This window comes from Hylobates moloch, unplaced genomic scaffold, assembly GCF_009828535.3.
Source record: "Hylobates moloch isolate HMO894 unplaced genomic scaffold, HMol_V3 SCAFFOLD_3, whole genome shotgun sequence".
In the NCBI taxonomy this organism is placed as follows: domain Eukaryota; kingdom Metazoa; phylum Chordata; class Mammalia; order Primates; family Hylobatidae; genus Hylobates; species Hylobates moloch.
The window spans coordinates 116,596,877-116,618,200 of NW_026652278.1; positions in this window are offsets into that span (position 1 = coordinate 116,596,877).

Sequence of the window (21,324 nt, forward strand, 5' to 3'; positions counted from 1 at the left end):
GGTATAATTTTTGTCTTTCTGGAGTTTGTAGTACTCAGGCACAGTGGGTACACTGGCACTTCTATGACTCCCTGAGTAGGCCTGGCATTCTAGAGGCCACCCCAACTATTCTTTCTACCTGCCCATCCAGAAAAGATTCTATTTAGAGATCAAGGTGCTCTGTGTGTGTGTGTGTGTGTGTGTGTGTGTGTGTGTTTTGCTGGTTCTCACTTTCTCATGCTGTCTTACACTTACTACCACTTCTACCCTACTCACTTTCCCAATGGAATGCTAAACATGTGCACCCTAAAACACACATTCAGGGTAAGGATAGGGGGTCCCAGTTCATTCTGAGCTCAAGTTATGTTCTCCTCTTAAGGCTTTCCTAAACAATCACAAATTCGTTGTCATATTATGCTTGTATGGATTAATACAATTAGCTTTCATTTGAATATACTTGTGAGTATACTGCATGTGTCAGAACTTGAAGAGGGAATGAGATGAGAGACATGTCAAATCTTTAAAGATTTTAGGATATATTCCCAGGAGTAGAATTTCTGGGTCAAAGAGTTTGCCTCTTTTGGAGCCACACTGTTGAATCCATCTCTGTATTCCCATTTCTTCTACTCTATTATTCCCCAATTAATTTCAGTTTGACTTTCTCCCTTGCTGAAATGGCTCTCATTAAGATTATCAATGACTTTTTAATTGCAAATTTAACAGCTGATATTCAAGTGTAAAATGAGATAAAATGACTCACTCTCAGTGATAGAAATTCAAATTCAAAGTTTTTATACTACTATTCGTGACACTTCAAAATTATGCCCCCAAATATTTTTTGCTTAAAATATTTTTCACTCTTATTAATTTATTACTTCATACTCCTTCCTTATAAATTAATGAGCTAGTTTTATACTTCACAGAAAAACTACAAGCCATTAGATAGACATCACTAAACTCTCTTTGTACTCTTCCCTGCACCACCACTTCCTCTACAAATTCATGTACCAAAGTGTCAGGGTTTATCTTCATCCCACTATACAATGGAAGTGGTCTAAAGCCAGTTCTTCCACAATCTTTTCTAGAACTTTACTACATTATTTATAAACTTTCAGCCATGTAACTTCAACATTTCTCTCTCCAGTACATTCCAGCCTGTCAGAAATAAGAGGTAGCTAAGATACACTGAAGCTCTTTTAAGGTCCTCCTAGATAGTAGGTATGGGGAAGGCATAGGGTGGAGAGACCTTTGGTTTACCAATACAGTGAGCACATGTAGGTTCAGCCTCTCCTATCATCTGACATTGTCCTTGGATTCTACTTGAGATTAATTCAAACACCAATCAAATCAAGGTTGAGGATCCCTCTCTGATATGGTTTGGCTCTGTTTCCCCACCCAAATCTCATCTCAAATTGTAATCCCCACACTTCCAGGGAGGAACCTGGTGGGAGGTGATTGGATCATGGGGGCAGTTTCCCCTATGCTGTTCTTGTGATAGTGAATGAGTTCTCATGAGATCTGATGGTTTAAAAGCATGGCAATTTCCCTTTTGTGCGCGTTCTCTCTCGCTCTCTCTCTCTCTGTGGCTATCTCTCTCTCCTGCCTTGCTTCCCCTTTACCTTCTGCCATAATTGTAAGTTTCCTGAGGCTTTCCCGGCCATGGGGAACTGTGAGTCAACTAAATCTCTTTTGTTTATAAATTACCCGGTCCTGGATATTTCTTTATAGCAGTGTAAGAATGGTCTAATACACTGCCATAGAAAAGATATGATAGTTTAGTTTTTCTGGTGAAATAATTTAGAATTCTAAACTTCCAAGGCAGAGATGTCAGAACAATTCCTCTCTACTTATTTGTAAAAGCCTGTCAATTCTTACTTTACTTGTATGTGTGTCAGCTTCTCTCTGCTAAGGAAGAAGAAGCCTTAATAATCATCAAAGTTATCTTCAAAATCTGCAGAGTAAGAGATACCAGTAATGGAACTCATCTATAACTATAATTTTATATGGTGATTCTAACAAGGTCGTTACCGTGGTTTTAAAAACATATTCAAATATACTGGTTTTGAAAGAAATCACAATAAAGTACCTATTTTAAGGAACCTATCCATGTGAATGTATATTGTAAAAAGAAATTCACTTATTTCACAAAGACATGACTTATAGAAATTTGTTCTATCACTTTTCATAATTAATATTATTCAGGAAGTAATAGTTTTGGCAGGAACAATGAGCCAATGCCTTTGGCTGTCTTTGGTGATATTTAATACTGAATTTCTGATTACTAGTTTGTAAATTCCAGTGCACAAAGTTTCCATCCTGCTAGACTGTACAGGAGACAGTGATGCATAATAAGTCAGCACTGGATTCCTCAGGGCAGAGACCTCTTGGACATATCACTGTATTAATTGCTCTGAGCCTGTAATCCCAGCACTTTGGCAGGCCAAGGCAAGAGGATCACAATGTCAGGAGATCGAGGCCTTCCTGGCTAACCCAGTTAAACCCCATCTCTACTAAAAATACAAAAAGTTAGCTGGGTGTGGTGGCAGACACCTATAGTCCCAGCTACTCAGGAGGCTGAAGCAGGAGAATCACTTGAACCTGGGAAGCCTAGGTTGCAGGGAGCCAAGATTGTGCCACTGCACTCCTAGATAGTCTTGCTCTGCCTGAGTGACAGAGGAAGACTCCATCTCAAAAAAAAAAAAAAAAAGGTTTTTTAAGGAAGGACTATGAATCTTTATAAAAACTCCCGTCTAGCTAATGGGATGGTGGGCTCAGTGAACTGTGTTGACTAAGAAAAAATTAAAATCTAGTAATTCTAATGGATTGAACAAAGCCAGGACACACAGCTTGTAACAACTCTTTCAGTGACCCATTTCTTATGGCGCTAAGCTTTGTTGCGACAGTTTTGCACAGAGTACATGCAAAAAAAAAAAAATGCCATTACATATTTTATTAAGAAATATGTGTTGGTACTGTGTAAAAAGAAGAAAAGAACCTCTCAATACTTTATAAGAACATAAAGCAATAACCCAGATGTACTTTCTTTTTTAAGCTCACCATGTGGCAGAAATGGCAAAATATGCTTGGTGAGCAAGTGGAGTTTTCAGTATTATAAGTGATTATCATTTTACAGTTCCCTTTAACGTGGCAGATGCATTTTGTTAAAATCAGTGGATTAGAAAATAAAACAATGACAGTTACTCTTCAAGGGGAAGGCTCTGGATAAGAAAATTTTATAAAAGCCCAGTTTGCTTTCAGCTACAACCACGTTTTAGAAATAGAAAGTTTGTGGCTAAATCCATGTGACCTTTTATTGTCTTTGACTTAGCGTCCACCACCAAGCCTGGCTAATTTTTGTACTTTTAGTAGAGACGGGGCTTCACCATGTTGGCCTGGCTGGTCCCAAACTGCTGACCTCAAGTGATCTGCCTGCCTTGGCCTCCCAAAGTGTTGGGATTACAGGTGTGAGCCACTGCGTCTGACCCCGACTTTTCTTTTCCTTCAGAAAAATAAAGATTGAACATTTTTATTCTTTTTGTGTTTGAATTCCTTTTTTTCCATATAGTCAATATTCTTGTTTCCTAAAGAAAGAAATAAGTTGAATGTGGTCCACACACTATACACACAACTGAAATTTAAAAGCACATTAAAAATGATATCATCCATCAAGTCTTAGTAAAGCTACTCAGAGATAGACATGATGTGGTCTCCTTTGGTCCTCATGCCTGATATCGTTTGGCTCTGGGTCCTCCCCACACAAATCTCATCTCCAATTGTAATCTCCGTGTGTCCAGGGAGGGACCTGGCGGGAGGTGATTAAATCATGGGGATGGTTTCCCACATGCTGTTCTTGTGATAGCGAGTGAGTTCTCATGAGATCTGATGGTTTAAAAGTGTGCGGTGGTTCCCTGCTCATGCTCTCTCTCTCTCCTTTGCATCCCCTTCACCTTCTGCCATGATTTTAAGTTTCCTGAGGCCTCCCTAGCCATGGGAAACTGTGAGTCAGTTATACCTTTTTAAAAAATTTTTTAATTTTTTTTTTATTTTATAAATTGCCCAGTCTTAGGTAGTTCTTTATAGGAATACAATGCCTGTTCTTCCTCTTGTCCCAAGCAACTTCCTAGTGCTCTCTGATGTCTACACTCTTATCTTTCTATTCTAGGCCAGACATAACTTTCAGCTAGTATTGTAACCTATTTGATTTATAATTAAGCTCTTCAAGGCCTGAATGTCAACAGGGAGAATAACATTTAAATAACTAAATATATTGGTGCTAATGTACTAAGAATCAAGGACCATATAACATCGCTAGGGTTACTATACTATAACTCTGTCTATCCAGTAAAATATGTTCATTTGAGTAGTGTCTTTTTGGGCAAAAGGTGGAAAGTGAGATAAATATTTATTGTGAGGTTTTGTGCCATCAATTTTGAAATTCTCTGTTTAAGAACATCAATATTAGCAGTCCAATATAAGGACTTTCCAGCCATCTAGGTTGTTGGGTGAGCAAAGGAGGACCAGGAAAGACAATGGTGAAATTCCTTTGGAGTAGATGGAAACTATCAAAGAACACAATGTGAGTTACCATCTATTTTGCCAAGAGAATGCTTAGTTTACTCCTTTTCTTTGAAGCTTACAAGTGATTGCTTCAAATGCTGATGTACGGTCATTATTCTTTGTTGTAAATTGTCCACAGGTTATTCAATATATGTTTGCATTTTATTTATTTTAAGATATCAATTCACATCTTAAAATTATTATGAATACAGTTTCTGGTTTTAATATCTTATTTTTTATAGGAGATATGCCACTGAAGCCTCTTTTTACGCTTATATTTAGCTGTTTTAAACACATAGTAGACAAAAAGTAGAAGAGGCTGAAATTGTGGTTTGTGTTTTCTTACTTTTCCCCTAGTTCTTACTTCACTGCATGCACTTTTTATGTTTTCTGAGCGGTTTCTTAACAGAGATACTTTATGCTGTAGAATAGTGATTGTATTAATTGTACCTGATTTTAGAATCAGGTCTTTAATAGACCTGATTCTCTAGATCTTTCATTCTCTAGATTAGAAAGAACGAACTCAAAGTTATTTGTGCTTCACATCAAGAAAAACATTTAAATAGGGTTACTAAATTGGGTTACATGAATGATGCAATATGTTTGGAAAAGGCAAACAAAATCACAGTTTTTCATTGATTTCTTCTTTCAATTTCTAGGGTACAACAATGCAAATTTGATTGAGCAAATATTTTTTCTCCCTTCCTTTACTCCATTTTCATTTGCAAATAACATGGAACTTAAAATTATTATTTGAAATCATTCTCATTTTACAATAAATGGGGCCATAAATGTGTTGTAAATAAAACTCCAAATTAGGTGGATTCTATTCAATTTCACAGGATATAACTTTATGGGATTTTTATTTGAACTCACAAGAAATGTAAGTACCAGATGGATTTAACATGAAGCTGATGAAATTTCTTGAGGCACCACCCTCATGACCTAATTACCTTACCAAGGCTCCATCTCCTGATACAATCATATTGGGGGTTAGAATATCAACATATTAATTTTGAGAGGACACAAACATTAGTCCGTTGTATTGGAACATGCTCATTAATTCATTTTTCTTTTTGCACAAGACATTCTTTGTGACTCCTTCTCCACTCTCTCCTGTTTTTTTTTTTTATTTTAAATTTCTATCATTTTGAACGACAGTGAACGGAAGATGCCATAATGTAGTTAATACAATGTGGGAAAGGCTATCTCCTTTGCACCTTAGATATATCTTAGTAAGTAAAACATTTTATTTAACAAAAACTATTAAGTGCTTTACATTCCATAAAAAATTTAATAACTTAGAACAATTATGAAAAGAGGGGACTACTGAACAATTTGAACTAGAATATGGAATAAAACATTTTTTATTTGAAAAAGTATGAATTTGAACAAGATAAAGAATATTTTGCATTGTTGTCTAGTTATGTGAAGAGCTTCGGGAAATAAAAAATCTTGAATTGTTTCTCATAGGATAACATTAATAAGGTAATTCTGGGTAGTGCATCAAAAAACGGACACAAGCAATTCCAGCACATGAGCCTATCTGCTTTAGAAAGAGCAAAGATTTCTCTCGAAGCTCTTGGAACACTAGGTGACATCTTCAATACATGTTTTGGCAAACTAATTTATGAAAACAACAACGTATGATTTGGCTCTTATATGCATGAATCAGAGTTTCAGGATCTTGAGGCTAACCATTGTCAACATAATGAAAAGATTTTGTAAATTATAATAATAGTAATACCAAACAATAATATGGTGCTAGGCACTACTCTAAATACTGCACATGTATTCACCTATTTAACCCTCATTTGACAGATGCAGAAAAAGGCACCAAAAGTTAATTTTCCAAGATCACACTAGTCCCAAGAGGCAGAGCCAGGAGAGAGATTGAGGCAGCCTCGCTCCAGAGTTTATGCTCTCAACACTATGTTTCTCTCTTCAGAAAGGATTATCATAAGTGTGATAACCCATTGGGCTGGGCTTAGTCACACACACTGTCTACATATAAGAGACAATTTTAATTAAATATATCAAATCAATTTTATACTAGCTGAACTCTTCTTCTGCCCCCATAGTCAGTTAACTAGTTTATGAGATTTGACTATGATATAATTTAGTAGTTATTAATAATTATGTCCATTTTTCATAAGTCTGTGCAAACTTTAATGTCAGTGGAAAAGGTCTTCTTACTATTTTGGCATTCAAAACTTTTGCACAGTGCTTAGAATTAGTAAATGTTTAACAGGATGCTAGCTGAATAGGGAATGATAAAATGCAAAGCATAATGTTAGTGTTTTAGGGGACCCAATAACTGGAACCCCTCTTCTCCACCTTCCCCACTCAAGATCTGAAGTAATAACAAAAACACAAAAGATACAACATTTGGAAGGTATAAAATTTCACCTTTGGTATTTCAAGCTAATATTGGAGAATGTAACTTATGTCTGCTAACAGATATAACATTTGGTAGCACTTAACCTCTTGAATTAATTATCTATCATTGTGTATAAATGATCTCAAGATTTAGCTTCAGACAACAATAAACATTCATTATATAATATCACACAATGTCTCCTGATGAGGAATTCAGGAGTCGATGGCTCTAGCTCAGGGTCCCCAACGAGGTTGTTGTCAAAATGTTGGCCTGGGCTATAATCTGAAGCTTGATTGAAGCCAGAAGATCTGCCTTGCAAATGGCTTAATTACATCACTTACAAGTTGATGCGGGCTATTGGCAGTATCCTCAGTCCCTTTCCATAGGACTGTTTGAGTGTCTTCGTAACATTGACAGCTGGCTTCTCCCAGAAGGAGCAAGGCAAAAGTCACAATTTCTCTTATGGTTTTGCCTCAGAAAGTCACACACTGTCATTTCTCCATTATTCTATTGGTTTTACAAGTTAGCCAGATTCGGAGTGGTTGGTGTCTACATAAACAAGAGGTAGCCAGAGGAATGAATCATTGGTGGCCTGTTGGATGCTGGCTACCAAGTCTCTTGTCACTGTCAGTGACTGGGGTTGGCCTCCTCCATCAGAAGCTGAACCTGCCAGTGGAGGAGCATTGTAAAGGAAATGCATGCCTTCCCACTGAGTTCACTACCAGAAAAGAGAAGAACAAAGGGCTGAGCTATGTGGACCAAGTTTCTTCCTCCAAACTCAACCATCAGATTATTGGTCTCAATTCACCTGAAGCAGAGAGAGTAAGAATGGCAAGAGATCAGGAGTGTTATAATGGAATTAAACATTAAAAGTGGAATATAATAGTTACAGCACTAACACACAATACAAATTTATGACTGGAAATCCTTTGAACTGGGACCTTAATTCATTGAATTCTAGTGAAGATGATAATAATAATTACCTATCTTTATAGAGTTATTTGCAGTTAAAAAGCTCTTTAATGTTCATTCCTTTATTTAATTCTAACAATGTATTATTATCCCCATTTTGTAGATGAATAAAAAGGAGGCCCTGAATTTAAGTAATAGATTTAGTTTATATGTGGCAGCAACCACAGATAAAATTCAGGTCAGCTTTTGCCATTTTATCTGGATGTCTCAGATTCCTTGAAACAGATGTTTTTGTCAGCATAGGTAAAGTAGGATGGTTGTAATACGTATGAAAAAAATACTATTGACTTGATTGGTGGAACTGAATAGAAGGGGACTATAGAGGTTTAAAATATATTACTTTCAAATTTTAGAATAGAACAGTGGGATCTGTGGGAAAATGGCCACTATAATGTTTTGTTTAGCCAATACTGGACTTACAAAAGGCTGCAAATTTGTCTTCAGCTGCTTCCTAGATTGTTTCACTCTTCTGCGGCTAAACAGTTAAAGAAAATAAAAGAGGACTGGGAGCAGTGGCTCATGCCTATAATCCCAACACTTTTGGAGGCTGAGGCTGGTGGATCACTTGGTCAGGAGTTCGAGACCAGCCTGGCCAACATAGTGAAACCCCGTCTCTACTAAAAAATACACAAATTAGCTGAGCATGGTGGTGCACACCTGTAATCCCAGCTGCTGAGGAGACTGAGGAAGGAGAATAGCTTGAACCCGGGAGATGGAGGTCGTGGTGAGCTGAGATCGTGCCATTACACTTCAGCCTTGGCAACAGAGTATGACTTTGTCTCAAAAAAAATAAATAAATAAAAAAGAAAAGAAAATAGTTTTTTTTCTTGAGATATCAGTCAGCACAGTTAACTTTTTGTGTTCCTTACTTTGTAAGACTTATTTTTTAAATGAATTTTTGTCCTTCAACTAAAGATGAATTTTGTCAGCAATTGTTTCCTTGTCCATATCTCTTACTGTCAGAACATCTCCCTCATGCAAAAGATTTAGGGTGGAAATTAGTAAGAATGGCATTATAAAATAATCTCCCAAAGGTACTGCTGTGAATTATCAATTAACACTGTTTGGTGCTTTAATATTTTAAAAGTTTAAAGGGGAAAGTTTAATGTATGTGTAAAGGTGTGTGCAGAGTAAAAGTCCTGAAGCTACCGAAAAGAATGCTATCAATCACAGATGGATTTCAGAAATTTCTGAGTGAGGATGCAGATCATGACCACATTACTTTGTTTATTCAGACTCAACCAGAGTGTGGCATGCCAGGTGCTGGATATTTAGTGATGACCAAGGCAGACAGGTCTCTCATCCCTAGGCATATAATTGAGTTAGGAGGAAGCCATCAAATAAGTAAACGGGTTACTACGTGATGAAAAATTCCAGTAGGTGCCATAAAAGAATAGATTTGAGAGAATATAATGAGCCTGCTTTAGATTGGAAGGTCAGATAAATCCTTATCTAAAGAGAAGAGTCTTAAGGCTAGAGCTGAAGAATGAATAAGAACCAGCTGTGAGCACTTCAGACTGAAGTTACAGAGATGAAAAAGATTTTCCTTCCCTGGAATTGACTCTATATCTGTGAATGTATGGCTAGATAGAATAACATGTTTGTTATCTCTGTTCCAAAAGCCTTTCCACTTCTTACCATGACATCACTGCATTATTCCTGTTTTAGTGATATTGTTACATTGAGGAATTCTGTAAGAGTTTAAGTAAGCACAAAATAAAAATATAAATCTATCAGAAAGATCTGAAAAATGCATTGTTTCCAACATATTTTCTAGGTTGAAAATTGGATGACTTTCCACAGAATTTGTATTTGAATTAATTGTTCAAATGTATTAACCTTGCTCAGTGATTTTCAAAATGTCTTTAGCTTGATCTTAGATAGCAATTTAAATCTTATAAGTCCTTTTATTTTCATTCATACAAGACCTAAAAGCAAATCTCTATGTATATACAACCTTAATTAAAAGAAATTCTTATGGTTATTTTGTTATTTAAACAATATGCTAAGCTTCACATCTGATACTTTTAATTCAAATATGCTGGTAACAACAAAAATAAACCTTAGCTCACTTTGTTCACAGCATCTATATCAGGTTTTAATTTTTCTGACTTCTGTACTAACTTTTTCAGAGATTAGCTAATGCCTTCTCTATCTCAGCATTCCCTAGCCCTAGCATGGTACTTGAGAGCTGGTGAGTGTTTCATAAGTGTTTATTGATGCCTCCTTGTTGACTTAAAAAGGTAAAGGGTGTGTGATTGTCTTTTTAAAATAAAATATAACATATTGGTGCTAGAAAGGTGACCTTTAAGTTGCTATGCCAAATAATTGAACAGTGCATAAGCCTTGGTGACATGGTTGTGAAAGTTTGGGTGAGTTTTCCCTTAGATGAAATTTGAAAAAAATGTTTTAAATTTATGATACTATGCTTTGTTGGTATGCCATGGTATTTTTGCTTCAAAGAGATTGGGTAATGGTTTCAGTAAAGAAGACAGGCAGGGAAGTGAGGGGCATGGGAGTTTGCCCACCTGGTCCTGTAGCACTATGATCCATGGAACACATTTGGGAGATTGTTGGAATGGGAATTGTTTTAATGAGGAAAGTGAAGATAGTCACATATGATCTGGATTTCATGGAGTAGAATCTGTCTTCCTTTTCAAAGAGTAAGCTTTACTTTTTACATACATAATGATAATAGGTCCATATAATTTCACTGAAAACTTTAAAAATCGTGTGTATTTTGGAACCATTACATAAAACAGATTTAGACCATTAACTGTTTAGTTAGACTGCTAAGGTTAGAATCTCAGCTTCGGCATTGACAAGCTGTGTGGTCTTGGACTAGTTAGCTACCCTCTCTGGGCCCAATTTCTTCATTTACAAAGTGGACATAATAGTAGTACCTGAATAAAAGGGTTGTTTGTCCTGAGGATCCAAGTACTTTTTACATTTAAAATGCTAAGAGCTGTACCTTGCACATAGTTAGCTCTATAAAAAGTATTTGTTCAATAAATCATAATGAATATTAATATTAAAATTCAGGAGTATTACCATAAATTATGGATAAGGGAACTGAAGAATCTTCATCAAATGCTCCAAATCAATGAGTGGAGTTCATGGGAGAATAGCTCAAATTCAAAGCTTCTAATTCCAAGACTGTCGGCCATATGTGTGCCTGTTCTTTCCAATTAAGCCACACAGGATTAGAAATTCTCTGTTACACAGGCCTGGAGTGTAAGAAGAATTATATATAGATCTATAAAGATAAAATCAAAGATCTCTGAGAAGACCCAATATGTGTATAACAGAAGAGATAGCCCCAGACTGTGATGAGTTGCCTCACTGTGAACCACTGTGAGCCACATAGAAATGCATGTGAGCTTTTTTTCTAATAAGGAACAAAAAGCATTAGGAAAAAGATTTCTAGCTTGTAGAAATAAAGATAAAATTTTGTGTATTATTGAAATAAAAAGTGATGAACAATTTGCCACTTAAAATTCTTTTTGTAATGAACAAGATATAAATCAACAACAAATGGATTAAATTACTTCTTAGAAAATACTTCAAAGCATATTTCTTGAATGTATAAATTAATGAAGACTTTGAAAAGGTCAGAACAAAGCAAACAAAGAATTCCTTGGGCAATTCATTGGGCAATCTTGATATATGTGATTTAACAGGCTGTGCTGACAAGTTCTGTGTCATGATTTTTAACCCCTGCATCATGAAGTTTGGAGAACTAGAGCAAGCATTTAGAACCCGCTGAGCAGATGGATTTGCTGAGGCTGAACATGCTGAGAAGCTCATCTGACTGACAGAAAGAATAGTTTACTAAAAGACCTCTGATTCTCATTAGTGATACTGTGAAAAGTCTAATGTCACATTACCTATCGCAGAAGTATCTTAGAATTAGCAAGATACACAAAGGACCTGGAGCTATTGACCCCTATTCCTACCAAAAGAATGAAGTATGTAACATTTTTATAATAATTTTTAACACTTGAGGCATAAAGACATTGCCTTCTGTTATGTGGAAATGACCATGGAGTTAGAATTGGAATTGGGTCATATCTATTTCACCTTAGCCAATTTCTTGTTTAATTAATTTAGGTAGTATTATCTCTCTTTTTCACTTTCAGACTTGCTTTCTTGATATCTTCAATCTTCAAATATGTTTTCAGCACCTTTGGGTTTTAATGGCCTCTACCATCTTACAGGCCATTACATAATAGATGGACAAATAAGAGACATAATTCAGTTTCAGTGTTAAGGAGTTGTTTCTGTTTCAGTAAAGATGTTTTACACATTATTAGACTGGAAAAATTAGAAAGCTGAATAATGCCAACTGATGGCAGAGATGTGAGGATATGGGAAGCTTTAGTCACTCTGGAAGACAGTCTGGCACTTTCTGGATAAATTAATTATAAAATGGATGATGACTCAGCAGTTCCATGCCTGGGTCCATATACCAAAGATGTGCTTACAAATTCATGATGGGGCATCTAGGAGCATTGTCATTGCAGAATTGCATATGTGTATATGTGTATGAGGTGAGTGTGTATGCGTGTATGTGTATATGTGTGGATGTGTGTGCAAGTGTGTATATGTGAGTGTGAGCATGTGGGAGCATGCACGTGTGTGTGTGTGTGATGGCAGGTTCTTCTAGGCAATCCAGACATGTAGTATTGAGAGAGTAAATGCACGCTGTGAATTATGTATAGCAATTGAGTGTAAGAGATTACATGGATTCACAGCAACCTGGATGTATATTATATACATAATATTTTGTTAAACTAAGAAGTGAAAAAATAAAAACCAACACATTTGCATAAACTTAAAAATACTGACATTTGAGGTATATATTTTATAAAACTACACACATAAAACTATACTCACTAAACAAAATGAATGATTGCTTATAATGGAAGTGGTGATGGGAGTGGGTGAGGAGCTAAAAGGTAACAAATAAATACCTAAAATCAGAGAAGGGTTTTGTTTGGACCAATGATGGTAATGGGGCATGAACTGAGAAGTGCAGTATAATTAGTTCAACTGCCTGCCCCCGACATCCAAGAAAAAAAGTAGGATAACAAAGGGAAAGTTTTCAAGGAATGCTGTAGAAGCACTTGGAGTAAGCACATGCACAGAGAAAGAAAGAGAGAGAGAGAGAGAGAAAGAAAGGAAGGAAGGAAGGAAGGAAATAGAGAGAGAAGGAGAGAGAGAGAAGGAGAGAAAAGAGAAAAAGAATAAAATAACTGTCATGTAGGAGCATCCCAGAGGAAATGAGATTTGAAATGGGTTTTGTGCTGTTGAGTAAGAGTTGGCCAGGCCAGGTGGTAGAGAGGGAAAGTTAACTAGAAAAAGAAATACTCAAATATATTCTGAACAATAGGAGTTGCAAATTCAATGGCATGAACTCAAGAATGTGTGCCTTCTACTTGGAATCAAACATAGTTCAATATGACAAGAGCATATACTTCAAAGTGAAGTTATGGTAAGATGAAGGGACAGAAAGGCAAACAGGACCGAGATCATGCAGGGCCTTATATTCTGTGCTTCCACGTTTGAATGGGATTCTGAAGACTATAGGAAGGATTTCCAACTAGAGTGTGATTCTGTATTTTTACCATTCTGTCTCTAATTTTGGGCATTGTTATATTTAATGCCAGTTCAAGTTTTATTTTTTCTGAAAAGTCTTTCCTTAGTTCAATTCCTAAATGAATTGGATATAATCTCTTCTTATAAATCTCTGTAGCATTTAATACTCTTTTTTTAATAGCAGTTAGTGTACTCACAATTATGTGTCCTCTTCTTATCTGCCTTTTGGCACTTAGAAAAATAGACCATACATTGATAGATTATAGAAAATACCAAATCATCCGTTGTTCAGTATGGCTCAGATGGGAAATGGTTTAAACTTGGGAGAGAATATTTTACTTAAGTATGGTGGTTCAGATTTAGGCAACACATGACACAGGACATATAGTGGGGTTTTCTTCAAATATGTTACCAAAGAAAGCAATTACAGTGCAGATCAGAGGGGCAGAGAGTAAAAGTAAAGGAGGATATTATCCTCAAAAAGTGACTTTTGATTCAGAGAGATACTTCCAGCCTTCTGAGAGTTATTTTAGGGATAGTAACCATAGTCACCATCGCTTGAATTTTTATTTTATCATAATAGTTCAAATAATGTGAGTCATAAAAACATATCAACTACCAAATATGAAGCTACAACTTCAAAACAAAGTTTGGATTTAGTTCTGGATAGATGATACACCCCTTCAAAAATATGGAATGCACATTCCAGGTATATACCACATTGTTGAGTTATTTGAAATATAAAGTTAATATTTGTGATCAAAGTATTAAAGGAAAGCTTTCCTTCTTTGTTTGAATTTCACTGGTTAGTTACATATCATAAAAATCCCTAAATCTGTAACTATAAAGCATATTTCTGCTGAAGTCTTTTATAAATAAAATTAATGTTTGGTAAGTCAATTTCTCAGTTGAATCTTTCCCTGCCAGCTCAACCACAGAATTCAGAAATAAACATGAATTTCATCTTGAAGTTTTCCAAAAGATTTTTGTTATTGCAGTAGTGATTCCCAAATGATTTGGCAACAGGCCAATGGCAATGTTTATTAGTTATCTCCCCATGTCCCCAGATTCCCACTGCCTCTTCCTGCCCCACCTCTTTCTCCTCTAAACCTCCTTATCAGCTAGGAATTATCGTAAGTTTTCAGTGACTTTCTGTTTAAAATATTTGTAAATAAGCTTCGGGGTAGTTATAATGATGTAAACTTTTTCAACAATCTGTATTTGGTCATATATTCCTAGCAACGATATGTTTCTGTGCAAGTATTTGAGGGAGTCCCACCCCTCTTCCCTATATTCTATTTCAGTACGAAGGCAGCCCATGCCAGATTTAGTCCTAGCAAAGTGGAGGGCTGCCCAAGCGTTTGCTTCATTTGAAATATTCTGGTAGTCAAATGTTTACACAGAGTCCCCAAATCCTCTGTCTTGAATCCATCATATTATTTCCAACTTACTGTCTATTTATGAAAACTTCTAGTTTGGATGCTGTTTTCCAAGGGGGAAGCAGTGAAAGCGTCACTATTGGTCACTGTTAAAACAAGATTAGCCAACACACTGGAATTTGTACAAACAGAAGAAATCTTACCCATTCTAAAGCTTTCTTGTTTCTTCACAAATTTATCTCTGAAATACCCTGAAATGCACTGCTTTTTAAAATTAGTTCTTGGAATGTTATTGTGAAGGTTTCCTGAAGTTGCGGCTGATAAGCCTTACTTGGAACTATGTTAAATAATTTTAAAAGAAAGACAAATTCGCAATTTAGAAATCTACAACAGAGATGTTAAAATAATTAAAAACTTACATGAATGTACTGAATCACACTTTAATTAATAACCTATTGATTCGAATGTAATTATCTATACTAGGAAGCCAATATTCAAAGGCATTCCATAGACAGAGATTTATTACATGGAAGAAAGTACCCTGTGTTATATATATATAACATATTCTGTCATACTGTGGGTAAATAGAATAGACAACTTGTAAGCATGTTATGTGCCAACTAAAGATATATAGATTAACTTCAAGTACCTATTGGGATTTTTGAGCTGATTTAAGCAGTGTTGCTGCATGAGAGATTTATAGACTAAGCAAAATTCTACTCGGAGGACAGAAGATTATGCCTAACTGCATTATACTTATTTTAGTTACACACACATTGTAAAACAGCAGTGAGAATACCAGCATATAGGTGCACACATTAAATTACATGTTGTTCATATTATACTTCATTGTGGTGGTGTTTCCCTTAGTTGCCAACAAGGTTTGCTAAGCGAGTAGTTTAGTGATCACTACTTGGTAAGAATAAAGTGTCACTAAGAGATACTGTCTCTCTAATGAAAAGCCATTTGTCTGCACACAGGAAATAATAACTAGGGCTTTATAACTGTATACTTTCTTTGAAAATGCTATTCAAACATGTTGATGGACTTAATGAATTTGCAAGTTATTTTTTAAAATTGCACTTAGGTTTATAAGACAAACTCAGCATCTCTTTATCTTGAGTGATCTTCTAAGTGCAATCATTTGATCATCTTTCACCCATGCTTTTTTAATAATCCTACAGAACTTTGCATGTGTTTTCACTGCAGTATATTAGACTTTATAATTTTTTAAAAAATAAATCTGCTCCTAAATTGGATAACTGAGCTGTTACATGTAACTATGAACTCTATAAACTCACCTCTTTATTTTCAATTTAGCCAAGGATCTGGTACTGTAGAATCTGATACACATTTCATAAATGTTTAGTATAGATTCCCTTGTAGAGTACAACTACTTCCTTCTGCGCATATAGTGAGGAAAACTTCATTAATTGCTTCACTGATTTAGATTTGATATTCTCTCAACCATTAATTTGTCTGAAAGAGGGTAAATACATAAAGGAAATACTGATACCAGTTTGACCTGCTTTTTCTTGAACTTTCTAATAAATTTCACTTTCAAAGTTTAGACAGAGCAGGTCCTTGAAGGAATAGTTTTGCGGTCATTGAGTATTAGACCAAATATTACATTTTCTGTAGAACTTGCTTCACTGATGACCTTAAGACAGCACATAATTATTCTTGGTTTCTTTAATAAGCATGAAGTTCACAATCCTTATAGCCTGCTGTTCTTTAGGCATTTTAACAGACATTTTCATAAATAAGTTTTGCTTTTTTTTTTTTTTTGCTTTGTAAAAAGAGTAACTTGGCACTTTTAAAAATAACATTTTCAATGCCTTCCCTTGAAGATTTTTTTAGGGGCCCAGAAATGTGGATTTTTACAAGCCCCATGAGGGATTCTTATTTTAGTCAAGTTTAATAAATCCAAGACAAATTAGTTTAAAACTCCATCTCTCTCTCTCGTGTTTTAAAGTGTAACTACTTAGTGGGTAATTGGCATCTACTTATGGGGAAGAGAGGGAGGGAAGGAGGGTGGAGAGACCGAGAGAGAGATTTTCAGAATACCCAGTATTAATGGGGGCAAAAGAAAACACTTAAGCATGAGCCAGTGGGTGATCTGCTGTAGTGTGGTATAACATTTTTGTAGGATGTGTATATAAAATGTATATAAAAATTAGACCTCTTAAAATGGTACATATATTTTGACCCTTCAATTTCTCTTGTATACATTTATTCTCAGGTAGTCGTTGTGAAATTACGTTAAGATTTGTCTGTAAGGAGGCACGCTGCCATGCTTTTTTAAAAAAATTAGTGAAACATTGAAAACAAAGTAAGTGTCAAAGAATTTGACTGAAGGAAATGTAATACCAGGTTTCTCTTTCCTGATCCAGGAATAGGGTATGCTCTATACCCTCTTAGCACTATGCTCTTCTTAGTACTCAGCACACTTGTTAATATTCCTTTGTTAATACTGAGAAATCATTATATATATAAAGCCCATAATGACAGAGACTGGGTCATTATATCTGCAATACTTAGAATGGAATTTGGGAATTAGGCAACTCTAAAACAATATATGCTGAATATATGAACAAATGAATGAAGAGGAACTAGGCTGCCAAAAAACACTATAAAAAGATATTTATTATCTCAAAAGTTAATAATGTTTTCAGTTGTTTAAAAACAATTACAAAACATTGTTTACATTATGTTCCTGCCTTAGAAAAAAATATATGTACATAAAAGTTCAGAAGTTTAATTACCAAAGGATAACACTGATTACATCATACGCTTGTACTTGTTGTTAATTTTTGTGGCTTTTCCCCCAAATTTTGTTTATCTATAATTTTTAAAGTGTCTCTAAAAGAATGTATTGCCTTTGTAATAAAAAAACAAACATTATGACATTTTAATACTGCTGCCTGAAATGAATAATTTAAAGAAAGTCATGCCAGGCCCCAGGACTTGGAAGACTTGAGGCAAGTAACAGAGGTTTGAAATTTGATAAGAGTGAGCAGGGCAAGAAGCTGGGAAAGAAGAATGCCATGTGGAAGAGATTTGTACAATAGGATAGCCAAGTAAGAAATGGACTTGACAATTGGATATGAGAGGATACAATTTCAGCTTCCTACTCTGAGCTACGTAGTGTGCAAGAGAATATATTTTTGATTCATTTGATTAAAGAAATTTCTCTAAAGTTGTAATAACACAGAAACATACGCATTTACACTGACCTGTGAATGTGTGTATTGGAGTTTCCTATCAATTTTCCTTTAAGATGTTCCATCAAGGATATGTGATCATAAAAGATTTGAGTGTTAGGTTAAGTTCCTACAGAAGCAGAGCCTGAATCAAAAGTTTTTGTGTTGTGATTTATTAAGGATGTGATCCTGGGGAGTGGGAGTATGAGATAACGGAGGGAATCAGGAAAGGAAAGGCAGCCAATAAAGGGATATATAGAGTTGACATCACTATGGACAACTGGTGCCCAATGTCATAGGATGTACTGAAGAGACTTAGGAAATATAGCGCAAAAATAAATGTCCACCCGTTGGTTCCTTCTCCCACTGGCAAACAGTTGTTGACATGTGCATTAATTCTCTTATACTCTAGCCTTGTACATCCATGAGTTAGCACCCAGTTCATACCAAGGTGTCCAAGAAGCTCTAGTCAGAAAGCAAGAGGTGTGTGTTGTAGCCTTGGGGTTGCTGTTTGAAGCTCGTGGAAGTTTGTGTGGAACCAGTTGCTGCAGAAGGGCCTGTAATAAAAGTTGAGGCTATAAAGATTTGATGTGGCATACGAGGTTCCTAATTTGCAAGGGCCTAGCCACATAAACTGAAATTACTCAATAATTCTGGGCTTCTACTTCCATACCACCACCCATCACACATTCATATATTTAGCTGGGCTGCTTAGACACATAGTCACGCAAAACAATTAGGGGCACAATTAGCACAAAAGGAGCTTTTGAGTGAATTATAAAAGGTGGTCCTGCCCAGTGGATGAATTATAGAAAGGTGTCTTTTTACATGGAACCAACCCAAATGCCCATCAGTTATTGATTGAATAAAGAAAATGTTTTACATATACACCATGGAATACTAGGCAGCCATAAAAAGGAATGAAATTATGTCCTTCGCAGGGACATGGATTAAGCTGGAAGCCATCATCCTCAGCAAACTAACACAGGAAATCACATGTTCTCACTCATAAGTGGGAATTGAACAATCAGAACACCTGGACACAGGGAGGGGAACAACACACACTGTGGCTGGTCATGGGGTGAGGGGCAAGGGGAGGGAGAGCATTAAGACAAATAGCTAATGCATGCGGGGCTTAAATCCTAGATGATGGGTTGATAGGTGCAGCAAACCACCATGGCACATGTAAACCTATGTAATGAACCTACATGTTCTGCCACTTGTATCCTGGAATTTAAAGTTTAAAAAAAAAAAAGAGGTGTCTTAGTCACCTTAGTTGCATCCCAGGCAGTAAGTTTGTGTACTGCTCAACCAAATGCAGAAGCCCTCTAAAAACACAATTAATATATTTAATTTTCTTTTCCCATGAAGTATGTAGAGTTATCATAAGATAAAACATACAAGACATTTTTTTCCTTATCAGTGAGAATGCTGTGATAATTAATTTCATATGTCAGCTTGTCTGAGCCATGATGCCCAGATATTTGATCAAATACTATTCTGAGTGCTTATCCGATGTTGTTTTGGATGAGATTTACATTTTCATTGGTGGGACTTCGAATAAAGAAGATTGACCTCCATAATGTGTGTGGGCCTTATCCAGTTGAAAGCCTGTAAGTAAAAGGCTTATCTCCTGCTATCAAGAGGGAATTCTTCCGCAAACGACCTTCAGAGTGCATCTGTAATATCGGTTCTTTCTGTTTCTACAGCAGATTGCTTTTCAACTCAAACTTCAACTCTTTCCTGAGTCTCCAGCCTGCCAGACTCCCACATCAGATTTGGGACTTGTCAAGTCCCCATAATCATATGAATCAGTTTCTTAAAATAAATATCTTGTACACATACACACACACTCTATTTGTTCTGTTTCTCTGTAGAACATTGACAAACACAGTTTCTTTCAGCTTCAAGCGTGTTCTACCAGCTAGACTCTATTATGTCTATTGTCACAAAAAGCTAAAACATTGGGGATTTATTTTTTCACATCAATGTGTTTGCTTATAAGCAGTTTGGTACTGGCAGCGCTGTGGCTTTGCATCTCTCCTCGTCCTTGGTCTTCCCTTTAAAGACACAATATGGTGGCTGCACTTTCAAACAATTGGATTATCATGCAGTCACATCAAAGAAAGGAAGGAACAAATGATGGATCTCCTCAAATGGTTTTCCCATTTATCAAGGAGGAAAATCTTTTCCTAAAGCCTCCCACATTACTTCTCATATGTCTTTCTGACTTGAGTGTATTTACTTTTCCATACCTTATTGCAAGGGAAGCTGGGACAATGTTATGACAGAAAAAAGGAATGATGGGGAAATAGCTGTTGTTAGACAACTATGGCATAGGCCATGTGTCATAAGAAAATATGGAAAAAATATAATGGAAATATGATAGGATTCTAGATGAGTCACACCTGGTACATAAGATTTCTATCGCTGCATAGCAAATTGCCACAAATTCAGTGGCTTTAAATAACAGACATTTATTATCTCACAGTTACTGTGGGTCAGAAGTCTGAGCACAGCTTAGCTAGGTCCATGAATCAGGGTGTTAGGAAGCTAAAATCAAGCTGTGGACCAGGATGACAATCTCATTTTGAGCTCCAGGTCCTCTTCTAACTCCCTCGTTGCTGGCAGAATTCTGTTTTTTTGTGGTTGTAGGATTGAAGTTCTCTGTCACATGGCCCTCTCTACACATGCATTTTGCTCTTTCAGACAAAAAAGAGAGCACCTGCTACTGCTGCGGCTTCTCTTACTTCTAGACAGGTGTTTAAAGGCCTTTCATGATTAGGTCAGCTCTATCCAAGATCCCCTGTGATTAATTTAAAGTCAACTGATTTAGGGATCCTAATTATATCTGCCCAACTTCTTCATCTTTTCCACATTATATAATCACAGCAGTGATGTCCTACAACCGATACCACATTCTGGTGGTGAAGTTCCAGTTACAGGTCCTTCTCACACGAAAGGGGAGGGAATTGTACAAGCATGTGGATCATTGGGGATCAACTTAGAATTTTCCTTACCATACCTGGATTCTTGTTTTTATCTGTATAGCCTTTACCTAGTTGCTTAACTTCTGTGAGGCTCACTTTTTCCATATAAAAATAATGGGGTCAATTAAATTTATAGGATTGCTTAAGTGTTAACTGCTGTAAGTATTCAAATATTTGGAAATACCTAGCTCTGTAGTTGGCTCACAGAACGCAAATACTACACTCCTGTCTAGTCATCTACAGAGGTGTTAAATAAGGTGAACTAA